At 46.8% G+C, this 14,181-nt stretch overlaps 1 non-coding gene across 1 annotated transcript; it reads left to right on the plus strand.

Annotated features, from left to right (window-relative positions):
• Positions 1-8,776: 8,776 nt before the first annotated feature.
• On the plus strand, positions 8,777-8,850 carry TRNAT-AGU. Its single transcript has one exon. It is a non-coding gene; the product is annotated as a tRNA-Thr (tRNA).
• The last annotated feature ends 5,331 nt before the right edge of the window (positions 8,851-14,181 follow it).

The following is a 14,181-nucleotide window of genomic DNA, read 5'->3' on the forward strand; positions in this document are numbered from 1 at the left end:
CTGTTGGTCGAAGGTGTTTTGTGCATGACTTGGCCCCGGGTGTAGTCTGGTGAGGCGTTTTAGCTCTAGCTCATTCAGGTTTTCATTGGTCGTGTTTGGATTTCTCCAATGTTGCAGTTGTTTGTTTAGTGTAATTTTTAGGGTACTACTAATTTAGATAATCAAATTTTGTTTGCGATGCCAAAATATGAGGGGATTTTGCATGTAATCTCATGGTGAAAATTAAATTGATGTTCATTATGATATTTGTTATGCATGTTGCTTAACCTTCTGTCTGAATATTTTGTTAAGGCGCCAACAGTAGCAGCTGCAGCCTACCTGAGACTAGCACGGAAGCTTGCTATCCTTCCTTCAAATAACCTTTCGTATTTAGAAAATTTCTTGTATATGCCGAACTCTTTGTAAGTCACATTTATTGGAAGCTCTTTGTATCTATTTTCAAGCTCAGTTGAGGAAGTTGATTGTGAGTATTTTGATTAATAGAAGAATTCTGAACTCTAATACTAATATCTCTCTCTTAAGTGGCACGTGAATATAAGATATCTTACTTTGAATACATATAGCACCGAGAAGGTCAGCATAGCTCTTTATCTGAGTTCCTCCTTTCACAATTGTAAACAATGTTATATATGAATGTACAGAGAAATGAATTTGCATATGCATGATAACATTATAAGAAAGCACATATTGGATCATCAGTTCACTTGCATAGGACATGATACCGTACTCATAGTTGATAATTTCCCATCGAACCTTCACAGTCCATCAATATGTGCAAGAGAAGGTATTTCCCGTTGTGTGGTTTGCCCTTGTTTTTTCTCTTGGCTTTGGTCATGTGGTTCTTTAGCTGGATCGCTAGATATTTTCCCCTGTGGTTTGGACTTTCATTTATTTATTTCTCTTGCCTTTGGTCATGTGATTTCTTCGTCTAGACTGCTATGTGAAATTATATTTACTATATACATATTTATTTGGCAGGTCTCCTTTGTGAAGTTCGAATCTAAGTTGGCCATGGATCTAACTTGCTGCCTCTTTTTGACTAAGTTTCCACCTGAATTGAAGACATCTTGGTTATCTAATATTTCTAGGTAGAGTGGGTAGCAAAACCGTTAATATTTGGACTCAATTGACAATTGGCTGTGTTCAATTCTTATAATGACCTTCACTCTTACCACCAATTCCCAGAAATACAGATGTAAGTTTAGTTTTTGAATTCGCTCTCCTTTGTATGAACTCTCAACATCCCATAGTTAAAAGGCATCGCTCCCTTCCCCCTTCCATGTTAGTCACTTATTTGTATACAACACATTAATGCCACTTTGACTATGAATAATCATATCGGTTCTTTGGGTCTGGTGGACATAAATAATTAGCCTTCACTTTTATTTTGAGTTCAGAATGAGAGAAACCAGTAGAGGATTAATTCCATGCTTTCTAAATCTAAGCACACACAGTGAAATCATTGTTGATGTTGGATAATGTGTCAATCTTTTTTGATCGTTTACTTTAGTTTGTTGCTTAGTTAGCTTGATGAACTTCCTATCTAATCAAGTAATATGAGGTTTGTTGGGTTGCTTGGTTACTGCAACTAGATAGTGTACCAAGTTCCGTGGCTCCAACCGATTTTGTTTAATTTTTTTTTATATTTTCAGAGTTTAAGTGTAGAATCTAGGGGTGGGTTATGGCGAGCTTGCTCATATGGTCGCATGGATATTGATTATTTGTACGGACATGGCATCAGCCGCACCATGGGATGGGAATGTGTGCCAAGCAAAAATGTTTTGACTGATCTGTGTATTTCACATGTGTATCTTGATGTAGCATCCCACTTTGCAATATAAGTGACGGTATACTGTTGTGCCAGCCAAAGTGACAGACTGGTCAACGGAAGCGTTCCATGCTGCATACTGATCAACAACCTTTAGCACCTATCAATTGGTTCCCTCCAGCCCAAGTGTTTTTATACTACACAACATGAATATATTTTATCATGAAATTGTAGTACATCGCATTATCACTAAAATAGTTTGTTTATGGCCTATGTATGCACTTCTTCTTTTCATGTTCAGTTTAGAGCAATTGATTTATCATATGCATGATGGTAAAGCGGGTTGTGTTATTTGGAGCATGGCATCACATATTGCAAAATCTAACTTCGCCCGCCCATTGATAGCCAGGTGCTCAAGGCAAACCTTTTTTTCATTTGCTACCTTTTCTACTCGAATATGCATATTACAAGTATCTGTATTTTTGTCCTCTGTACTCACGTAGGGGGTTTGTATTTACTTCCGGCTTATTACAAACATAATTGATCTTTTATATTTGTGTAAGTCTATACAAAAATGGTTGCTTTGCAGTATTGAATTTTGTACTGTGATCTTAATACTTATGTATGCATTGGTCATGACTAGGCAAACTATTAGCTTGCAGGATTCACGCCTATATATAGTGCAGATTTCTACTGATTAATTATTATCTTCCATATTCTTGGTAAACTTTAACCTCTGATTATTCAGTTGGGTGGAGTTTGCTCATAACCCGGCAACAGAGAAGGTTCAGCTCTTTTATTGATATTTCAGGCTATGGTATTTCTAATGTGAGAATGTCTTTAAAGGTTATTATTTTGAGTTTCTTTATATCTTTCTCTCGCATGGCTTTTTTTAATATTGTAGATTGCTCTTTCAAATTTTGTTCTCATATATGTGCTTTCATTCTCATACGATCCACACCTGTATGATGCAGGTTGTTGAGGTTTTAACCATTCTCATGCTTGAGGCGATGGTATTATTTGTATGATCACGGTGGTTAAAAAAGACTACTTCGGTTTGTGGAAAGTGATCTGTTGTAGCCACCTTTGTTTGTACTCTGGTCAAACAATAATGGTTAGAATTGCAGCCAAGGAATTCTTAGAAACATTTCCATTTGTTGTTTAGAAATCGTAGGGTTTTGAGCAGGGTTGCTGCATTTCGTTTGTATGTAAATGAAGATCTGCCTGGGATCAACGTGGCACATATACCATTTGTGAACTAGATTAATCTCACAATTCTTTGATGTATGCAATTGAGAGTCTGCTTCAAAGGCTTGTATCTTTGTATTGTGTTTCTACATAGAATTCGCAGCAAATCTTAAAAGGATAATATGACATCTTTTAGTTTAATCATATGTACGATTTGTATAAATGTTCAGTATAGTGTTTTCCAAACCACCAATGCTAAAGACCGTGGATGCGCACACCCCTAATTTTATTGTCTTATTTTATTGGGGCCGACTAATTTGGACCCAACACAAAATCTCCTGTGAATTGATCAACTTTAATTGCTAGCATGTAATTGTTTGGAGAAAATGATGATTCATATTCCTAAACTTTGCAAGGGTTATGCACTCATGTAGTGTTAGGTTGTTTATAGCCTCTTCAGTTTATCAATTTTATTGCTTTTGACTCTGTTATCACACTTGTGTGGTAGGTTAATTAAATTGATATCTTTGAAATTGTGTATGGTTCCAGTAAGTGTGTTTCTGATGTTCTCTTCATTTTATATCTTATTATATACGTATTACAAAAACGTTCCTTCCTTACTTCTTTACTTCTGTTGCTCTTAGAGCCAATGTGTTCACAATTTCGTGTGCTTTTTACCCTCATTCCATCATAGAAAGTTTGTTTTGTAAAACCTAAAATATGTATTACCATTTTCACCTTATTTTCACGGTTGTTATACCAAATATAAATCATAGTGAATTTCACGGGGTCGTGCGCCAAGGCGCACATCTAAATCTAGTTTAAATTTGACTAGAGCATCTCCACCTGGTCTCCAATTTAGAGAGAGGACGGTCATCCCAATAGCAACTTTAAAACTTGGGTGTGCCTATGTCTAAGTTGACTGAGATTTTCTTAAGTCTCAGTCAACTTAGAAAAGTGCAACTACAGTTTAAAGAAAAGTGCAACTCGGTTCAGTTGCACATTTCTGTCAGAAAAGTGCAATTGCACTTTTTTAACAGAAAAGTGCAACTCAAAGCACATTTTTGTAATTGACTTAGACTTAAGAAAATCTCAGTTGACTGAGACATAGCAAAACCGTTAAAACTTTAAATTTAAAATTCGGCGGTTTTCATTAGAATTTATACAAAGTTTGACAAATTTAAAATAAAAATAGTAAATCCTAATCTAATAATGGCGGTCGAACGCGATGAAGTTGAGGCTGCTGGCACTGTCACCGTTGTCGCCTTTGGACGAAGAGTCGAAGTCGAAGTCGCTGCTCTCTTCCCTGTCCTCCTTCTTTACCGTTGTCGCTGGTGCGGGTGCTGGTGCTGGTGAAGGGGCGTCGAGGTCGATGACGTTGTTGATGTCCAACGCCGACCACCACATCGCCTATCGTTGCGACGCCGCCGGCACGTCCTCGTCGATCGACCGGTACACCAGCAGGTGCTGCCCCGACGCGTCCTCTGGCTGCACCAAGAGCATCGGCCGCTTATGTTGAATAAGCCGGTGCCGGGGCCGGCGAAGCGCGTGGCTTCCGCCTCCCGCTCGCGCTAGAAGGCAGCTAGCCACTTTGGGCTGTCCGCTGGTAGTTGTGCTCGCCGCTCCATGATAAGGGTGTGGAGCTCCTCGCCCTCCAGCGTCGGTGGTATAGTGTAGCCGTCGTTGGAGAGGTGCCAGCCATGCGGCAGCCTATACTTCGGCGGCACAAGCAGACGCTCACGGAAGAGGACTTCCGCCTCGTTGAGGAAGTTGTGCGGGAGGTCCTCGGCGCCGGTGCCGCAGCCGCCGGCTTCATGGTTGTGCGCCATGGCGGTGCAGGATGAGGTGGCGGAGCGCAGGGGAATGGGTGGAGAAGGCAACGTCGGTGTGGTTTATAAAGGACATTGGTACAACGCTTTGATGACGCAGGTAGCTCATCCGTCGCGCATGGATCTGGCGGGCGGCGTTCTTTCGCGTCGCCGCCTCGGGAACCAGCGCGCCCATTGAAGACGATGACTGAACTTGTGCGCATGGTCATTTAAAATGTGACCGTCGCTTTCTCTCACCGCTAGGGCGGTCCCACAACACGAATCTGACGTGGCGTGAGGCTCCGGCGCGCTCGACACGTAGGGAGCAGCAAGGGCATGTCGGAGATTGTATTGGGCTCCAAATGGTGCCGACACATTACCCGATGTTGCCCCAAAAAGGCGATGGACCCCCAAATCGTTATTGAGGTCGCTATGCGGCGCGTCGGTGCAGATGCTCTAACTATATAAAAAAAACACAAACATTTACAATACCAAGTGCACATCATGAAAGTGTATTTCACCATGGTTCTAACAACATTGCTTTGGAATTATAAATATTTACATTTTGTCTTATATAGTTGCTCAAACTTTACTTATTTTTACTTCAACAAAAAACTATATGGGTCCAGTTTTGGGAAGGAGGGAGTAGTAGGTAACTCCACCTCCTTTATATTTTTAAAATGGATATCCAACTTTACTTAAAAAAAATGGATATGAAGACTAGTGGAGTATCGGTGAGTTGTCACGGCCTTTCCCGCTTCACACCAATCCTATAATCTTGCATTCTCCACTAATTTAGGAGCCGCCTCTCGAGCGTATGTGCTTCGCTGAGTGTGCTGCATCATATAGGACCGCTGCAACGCATCAGCACGAGAAAGAGTGCCCTTATCTATGTTTTAGTGATGATATGACACTAGGTTTAGGGAACTAATGAGCTTTGGAAAGTTGTACTCATGTTTTAGTTCTTAAAGATGGCCATGGGATGAGTTGAAGTATTTGAAGGATGAGAAAGGAGACCCCCATTTAAAAGAGTAGAAAAGTGTTGGAATGTCATGAAGACGATGTTTTTTTTATATCTTTCGTAATAGGTTTGAAACAATACAAAGAGGGGTCACTTGATGCTCACGAGGGGTTGATCATGCTTGCAAAAAATTTCCAGCAAAAGTTTCATTAGAAAACTTGAAGTTTCGCCGAATTCGCATAAATCGGAATAGATCCGGAATTCTGAACAGAATACCAGTGTGTCGGAATGTTCCGAACTGATTCCAGGTTGATTCCGAGTTTCTAGAAACCTTCTATGTCCAGGCTGGAATAAATTTCGGAATTGACCCGGAGCATTCCGGACCATCAAGAATTTCGTACAGAATTCCTAACCCATTTCGGGTTTCACGAATTTCGTCCAAATAACTATTTTTCCGGTGGACCTTTATATACCCCTTTTCCCCAATCACTTACCTACCCCCTCACACGAAAATGAGTCCCTTTGAGTAAACGAAAGAGTAGATCTGGATCTACACTTCCACCAAACCAAATCGTGATTCCCCGTCGAGTTCATCAAGTTGCTTGTTACTCTTGGGTTATTTGGAAACCCTAGGCGTGCTAAGGTGGCCCATAAGCTTCCGGGTTGTGGATTTGCTTCGGGAAACATTTGTGAGGGTTTGGAGGTCACCTTAAAAGCCTACCACAAGTGAGAGAGCTATTTTTTAATGGGGTAGTCTCGGAGAAGAAGGTGAGACGTTGGGAAATCCTTCGTGGGATCCCACACCTCTTCAATGTGACGTGCCTTCCTCTTGAGGAAGGGAACACGGGATTACATCTTCGTCTCCACGTGCCTCGGTTACTTTTACTTGTGCTTTTACATTTATGATAGCTTTCATGAAAGTACCTTATATCTTTATATAGATTTTATCACCTAGTTTGTATTAGGCTTATTTACATTTCCCTAAAGCCTAGAACTGCAAAAGAAATTAAAGAATTTTTTTAGAACCTATTCCTTCTTCAAGGCTACCATCTCTATCCTTTCAAAGAGGGCCGACCGTTTCAGGGGAGGAGGGTGGATGTGAAAGCGGTGCAAGAGTTTTCCTGAGGCCACCCCTCCAAAGCGACGTGGTTTCATACACGCTATCTAGGAAAATAATATGCGCTTTGTTTCTTTTGCTTTGATTTCAGCAGAACAGGCTCATTATACTTTCTCAACTTCGTAAAAAAGCTCATATCCAAGAAAACGTCGACCCTGGCTGAGTGTGTCATTTCTTTTCTAGGATTAAGGTAGACGCTCTGTCATTCGATTAGATAAGGAAAGCAAGTTTATGTAGACGAACCTCCAAAGAGAACAGGGGAAGAAAAATGATGGCTAGGGGTTCCAAAAAAGAAAGGAAATACAACAACAAACTAGTTGTTTTGGTCTCCAGGATTATCGGTGAAGGTGAAAGCCCTCTGCTCTATCTCATTACGCACAAGGCGCACCACGTCTAACATGGAGAGTGCCATATTCGTGAAGACCCTCTTGGAGAAGGTGGCAATGTAGTGAAGCGACCCTCTGTCAAAGTAACTATCCGTCATGGATGCTGCGGTACGTACCGATAGGTCAAAAGATGCGAGGATCGAATCTCGCACGCCCATGGAGAAGGAGCACTCGTGGCATAGGTATTGCACCTGATTGCGGCGCGGCTTGCCAATGTGGCAATGGGGCCATCCCCTCAGGGTGAGATTGTCAGCATTACGGATCTTTTGGTGCACCAAAAGCCACGCAAAAGAGTTTGCACATTTTTGCTCAGCATGAGCCCTCCAAATCTTGCGTGTATCAAAAGACGCATGGCTTCAAGAAAATTGGCATTTGTAGGCCGATGCGGCCGTGTACACTCCTGAAGATGTCCACCTCCAAGTGATAGAAACCGGGCGTGGTAGTAGCTGAACGTCTCGAATGATGTTCAAACGCTCGATGAAACTGGTGATTTTCCGGGGCCGTCGTGATGTTCTCCTATCCAGTTTCTGCTCTGTAGATCTTTGCTATCATCGCCGGCAGGGAAACAACAATGTGGCAAACGTTGTCTTTTCTGATGGTATAAACATCTCTGTCATTTTAGTATTTTACCAGCTAATGCAGCCATGAGCCAGCAGCTGCTTCCGCATAGTAATCACCACATGATGGAACGGATCGGCTAGATCACTATCTCTGTCCCTATAAATACAGTCTGATCGGCGCTAATCTTGCCAAGCCATATAGCTACAGCTACAAGTCTGCAACGAACTAGGAAAAACAGGGAAGCTGCCATATACAAGAGGATCACCGTAAAACCCAATGGCTTCCCGGCAAGTGCTGCTTTTGGCCGCCGCCGCCGTCGGCGTCATGGTCCTCCTGGCGCCGGCCTCTGCGGAGGTCTTCATGGTCGGGGACGCCGCCGGCTGGACCCTCAAATACCCTCCGACCTGGGCTGACGGCAAAACCTTCGTCGTTGGCGACAGCCTAAGTATACCTACGTGCACGCACCTTCCATCCTCAACCCCTAGCCAGTACCCATGTCGGAATCGCTAATATATTGGTGTTCGTTTGCAGTGTTCATGTACCCCGCCGGCGCGCACACGGTGGTCGAAGTGGGCGGCGCGGAGTTTATGGCTTGCAACGTGACGGGGAACAAGGGCATCTGGAACTCAGGCAGCGACACCATCACGCTCAGCAAATCCGGGAAGAGGTGGTTCGTCTGCGGCGTGAGCGACCACTGTGTTCAGGGCATGAAGCTCGTACTTACCGTCGTTGACGTCGCCACACCGGCCCCAGCTTCCCCGCCTGAAAGTTTCAGGTGTTGTTGAATGTAGTTCGTTGATACGAGACCATGAGAATGTACAACGAACAATAAGTGGACCATCATATATCATATCATATACAGTATTATATTATTTGAAGGTTTAAACAGTTTCTTTTCCTCTGCAAATCAGCTATGTTTCCATCTTGTTTTGTTTGTTCTCTTGTTACATTTATTATATATAATTTGAAATAATTTTGTTTCAACCAGCTTTCATAGCTCAGTTGGTTAGAGCACCCGTTTAGTAAGCGGGAGGTCTTGAGTTCAACTCTCAATGAAAGCAGACCAAATTTATTTTTTTCTGCCGTAGCCCCGTTCGCCTGACAGTTATCCTAATCAACAGTTTCTCCTGTCCCGAAGTCGCGATCATTGCCGGCTTTGTCGTTGATTTCTCCAGCCCAGTTCATTCCTAGCTTCCCATGGTCTTTTGCAATCTGCACAGATCGCTCAAAGCCACGGTACTGGACGCCGAACTCACAATCGTCGTCCACTTGGACTACGAGCTGCCTCACTATGGCACCGACGGTGGCGTGCGCCGGGATCCGGCTGAGGCATGTCACAGCCGCTGATGTGGGCTGAGGCCCTGGACCAGCTGCTTATGTTCGGCTGCATTTTGGTGTGCATTAGCTTGCCACACTTTGTATTTGTTAAATTTTGCCATACCTTATTGCTTTTAAACTCTCAGCCACACTTAATAAAAATAGGACCGCCACGTTTTAAAGCTAGAGATTAAAGTTCCCGCCACGGGGAGCTGGTAAAAAACAGGTCGCGACCATGGCGTCCAGGGGCGAGCTGGTGGCGCCGCCGGCCTGATCTCCTCCCTCGCGCATCTTCTCCGACCGCCGTGACCAGATCGGACCTCCTCTCATCGTCCTCTTTCCGCCCCTCCCTGTGGCATGTAGCGGCGGGGTCTGCACATGCCACGGCGAAGCTGCAGCTCTCGGAGCTTCAGCCGTCCCCATGCCTGCGACGGTGGCCAGCCTGGCCTCGCCGGCCGCCGCCCTGGCTCCGTCCGTCAAGCTCGCCGCGGCTGTCCTTGCCTCCCGCAGGTCTGATCCTGCCATTCGTGGGCGGTTGATGGTGAGGCGGCCGCTCCTCTCCAAGGCCTTTCCGGCTCCGCCACTCGCCGACCCGGCACCTCTCGTCGGCGCCTGCTCTGGCCCGCTCCCGGCATCCCAAGCGCAGCTGCCTGCTGCTCCACGTCCGAGCGATGTTTCTGTTGATGAGTTCAACCCTGCGACAAGCTCCCCAGAACCACGCCATGCTGATTCGACCACAACTACTGAGTCCGCCTCGGCCCTTCCAGTGGAGATGTGCAGCGATTTTGCAAGCTTCTCAACGACAACCACGACGTATGTGCCATCATTGTCTTCTCTTTCAGCTGCTGCAACCAAGAGCGGTGAAGGGCGTGAGGAGGCGTCTTGGGAGCTCGTCCTATCTAGGCGGAGCCTTCGTCGCAAGGCTTTTGCTTCTAGGACTTTGAAGATCCGTCCTCCACCTCCAGCTCCGACCCTGTCGCCCCATGTGCTCTTCGATCCTGGAGTGTTGGTTGAGGGGCTCGGGTTCTTGTCGCTGCCGCCGGTGGCCTCGTGTGACCCTGCCGACGTGCCCCATCTTGCTGGTGATGCACTGATATCTCCGAGCTTGCTTTGGATTGCTTCTTTGTGCTCAGACGATGACGACGACGATGATAAAGAGTTGGCTCCGCGGTCGCCGATGGCCTCCACCAAAGGCGTTGTTTCTGTCTTGGTTCGCGGCACCACCGATGCACGCCATGTTGCGGAGGCGCCAACGGAGTCATGCGGAGACCTCGCTCCTGCCGCTAACGCTCGTGGAGATGAGGAAGACTTGGTACAAGCGGGCTGGGGCCGCACCTCCAGCCGTGAGCCATCGTCTTTGCTTCGAAAGGAGGGCCTCGAGCGTAGCCTCGCCTTCAAGCGTTGGGCTCGTGGGAGATGCTTTCAGTGCCTAGAGCGTGACCACCAGGTCAACTCATGTCGTGCGCCCTTCAGATGCATCCGTTGTCGCCGTCCTGGTCATCGAGAGCGTTTCTGCCGTGCGCGGTTTCCCGCCGCTCGTTCTTGCTCTCCGGACGGTCGTGCTCGTTCTCCGGACGCACGTGCTCCTTGTTCGCGGCGCTGCTCTCCGCCCGCACAGCCACATCGTCCATCGGCGTCCCGGAGTTGGGTCGAGGTCGTGTGCCACTCGTCGTCTCCTGCAGCATCGCCGCCAGCGCCCTCCCCAAGGTGTTGTGAGGAGTTCAATGTCAACGCCAGTTTGGACTCCCGCTTTCAGTGCCAGCTTTCCTTGCTACACATGGAGCTCACCCAGTTGGTTGCCATGCGCGTCGAGGAGGTGACTCGCCCCCTCCGTGAGGAGGTGGCAAGCCTCAAGTTGTTGTTGGCACATGTTGGTGATTCTTTGGAGCCGACCGAGGCATGTTCTTCACGTGGACATGAGCTCGCCACCGTGCAGCTTTCACTTGAACTTGGCTCCGTTGAGGAGAAGTCATCTGTGGTCGAGGAAGAATATCTCTACAGCTGTTTCTCTCCTCGTGGCAGCCCCGGCCAGTCGCTGCATCCTGTTGTGTCGGCTGCCTCGGAGAGCGAGGGCATAGACAAGACCTTGGCTCCGGTGTTGCAGATCACGCCAGAGCGACATGAGTTGCGTGGGGATTCTCCTGCGGTGCTTCCACTGGCTTTATGCTCTTTTGAGACCTTGGAGGTGGCCATGACACCCCCGCCACCACAGTTGGAGCCTTGCCAGTCCCTCGCCTCTTTGGACTGTGGAGCAGTGTTGGCGCCTAGTTCTGAGGCTCTTTTTGCTAAAGAGCTTTGCGGCTTGCTCGCTAGTTTGGAGGCGGCTAGCCCTGGATATGGCAAGGACATTGACTGCGTCCTGGCGGGAAAGGCCTCAGAGGATATGATTAGGAGGGTGGAGAAGTCTCTCAGGAAAGTATCTATCAGGAGCATAAGAAGGAAGAGGGCCGGGTGATTAGTTGTAGTGGGACGTTGTGCTATTGGGTGTCGGTTCTAGTTGGTTTAGAGGTTGCATTCTTTCGATGTTTTCTCTCTTATGGGTGTGCTGTTGGTTTGGGCTTGGCCCTGTTGTTGTAGGTTTTCGCTCGGTTTTCTCCTAAAAACTGAGAAACTTCTTCTTAATTAATGGATGAGGCAAAGCTTTTGCCTCCGTTTCAAAAAAAAAAAAAGTTCCCGCCACAGATCATCGTGTACGCGGTTAAATCATTACAGAACCAGGGCAAATTAAGCCTAGAAGAACGGGTTGGTTCCCGATGTCGACGGCGGCTTAGCCTGGTCCATAACCATGAAGTTGGCATGTCGATCGGCACAGAAGTTGTTGTCGTTGTTGCAGTCGTAGGTGTGGTGGCCGATGTTGATGTCGATGTCGTAGACATTGTTGCTGATGCCACCGCCTCCCTTCGAGCGACAATTTCTTGCAAGATCATGTCGTGGTAGAACATGTGCACCTCCTTCACCTCGTCATCCATTCTCAAAGTGTCGGTGGTCAGGATCATGAAGTCGTCATTCTGTTTCTTCACGGCGACTCTCTCCTTCTCGATCATGATCTTCTCTTGCTTCGACAACAAGGGCTTCCACCTCTCATCACTCTTTTCGCCCTGAATATGCAATTTCGTCGACAAAGCCCTCTTGCGGGTCACGGCTCAACCACCGATGATCTCTGCATGGCCACACTCCTTTTTCTCCTTCTAACGTCTGTGTGGACATGCATGTGGCGGCTCTTAGCATGTTGATGTTGGCTTCTAAAGGCCCTCCTCTAGACAATGCAGGGGAACAACATATCCTACGCGAGGGCACCCCTGCGGTCAGTGGTGCCGATGTTGCTTATGGTCCTGAGTCGCACGAGTGCATTGTTGACGGGAGGGCACCTTCGCCAACAACAACGACGGTGTACTAGCTGAAGCTTAGTGTGCGGCCGACCCTCATCATGGACTTGGTCGCGGTGATGATGTAACACGTATCGGTTGTGGTTGGATCCAACGATGAACTCACCCCCTCCTTGAGGCTGGTGCGGCGACAGCTGGAGCTGGATTGGTCCACATAATCGTTGGTGGCCTTTGACACTGAGCTGGAGGGCAAGCATGGTACTATGTATGGTTTGCTTGTGGCGGTTTATGAGATAGAGAGATCTACATGGTGTTGATGGGGGCGGGGGGGGGGGATCTGGTACCTCGGTTATAGTCAAACGTGCCTCAACCCCTCCCATCCACCGTCCATGTAGATCCAACGGATAAAATCACTCAATGCCATTCGGCTCGATATGTAGGCAGAATAACTAGAACGGGCAGACTCGGATCAAGGGAAACATAGGAGCTTCGCGATCATCGGGCGGAGCTCCGGAAAGGGAAGGGGAATCTCCGGCAACTGCACCTCGAGAAAAATCTGGCGACGAGTCCCTCCGATTTCTCCACCCGCTCTCCCGCGCCATGTGGCCCTGCTGCTCCCTCTCAGCGACCCTCTTGGTCTTCCTTGACTCAGCATTACTGCCTGCCGGTAGTCGCGCTAGCCACTTGAGGAAGCGGCACCGAAGGGCCCCTCCGTCCCCCTTCGACGGCTCTCAGACTCTCAGTGCTCCCTTCCGACAGAAAATAGTGGACCAATTTGTTTCCCTCGAACAGACAACATCGATGTAAACAAAATAACCTATGAACAGTCCCAAATGAATTTCTTTATTCAGTCATATGCAAAGAATTTTTATGGTTCGGACAGCAGTGTTGCAGATTGCGGCTCAGTGGGCAAAACCACAGATGAAAAACAGAACTCATGTGCTCACTTTGGGATATACATGGATTCAGCTACAAAGATTGATTTGGACGGTGGATTCAAAAACCTGAGCCGTATAGTTCAGTAGGATAGCAGCATTACAAGTACAGATTGTTAGTGCTACTTGAAAAGAAACTGAAAAAGGAAAACCAGACCCGTACAATATAAGAGAGCTGCCTCCGCATAGGAGTTTAGCTAACGTTAGCACGACCTTGGCCACGATACTTAGATGAACTTCTTTAATGCTCTTGTTAGTTTGCAAACTCTTGAGCCTTGATGAGTTCCCACATCTTTTCTAGAAGAAAGGTGACCATAAATGGAAGCCATTTCATCGCCTCCTTCTGTGCAATCTTCATCGCTTTCTGTGCGGCAGTGCGGTTCTTGACCTTCGTATTCTTTGTGGTGGTAATCCTTGCCGCCACCTTAGCGACGAGGCTATCCACATGGCCCTCCGACAATGGCATATCCGACATCTGGTCTCAGGAGTGGGTTGTGAATTAGGAATTTGTGTGGGGATCTACGACTCTCCAACATAGATCATGGTCTGCCTAAATTTGTCAGACATGGAGTCCTACAATCACCACGTATCACAGATCAATGCAACAACTAGTAGGTCTAACAGTACACAAATTGCGCAACCACTAATCCACTACCAAATATCTGAATCTACATCGCTACAAACAAGTAATTGGAAATGTCAGTGAAATTTCATCAAGTAGTAGTACATTTGGACACTGCCAACCCTACCTCACCGATGAACAAGCACCGCACATGCAAAACCTAGCCACATCTATCCTAGCAAAACAACATCT

Source organism: Lolium rigidum, chromosome 4 (assembly GCF_022539505.1).
Source record: "Lolium rigidum isolate FL_2022 chromosome 4, APGP_CSIRO_Lrig_0.1, whole genome shotgun sequence".
NCBI lineage: Eukaryota > Viridiplantae > Streptophyta > Magnoliopsida > Poales > Poaceae > Lolium > Lolium rigidum.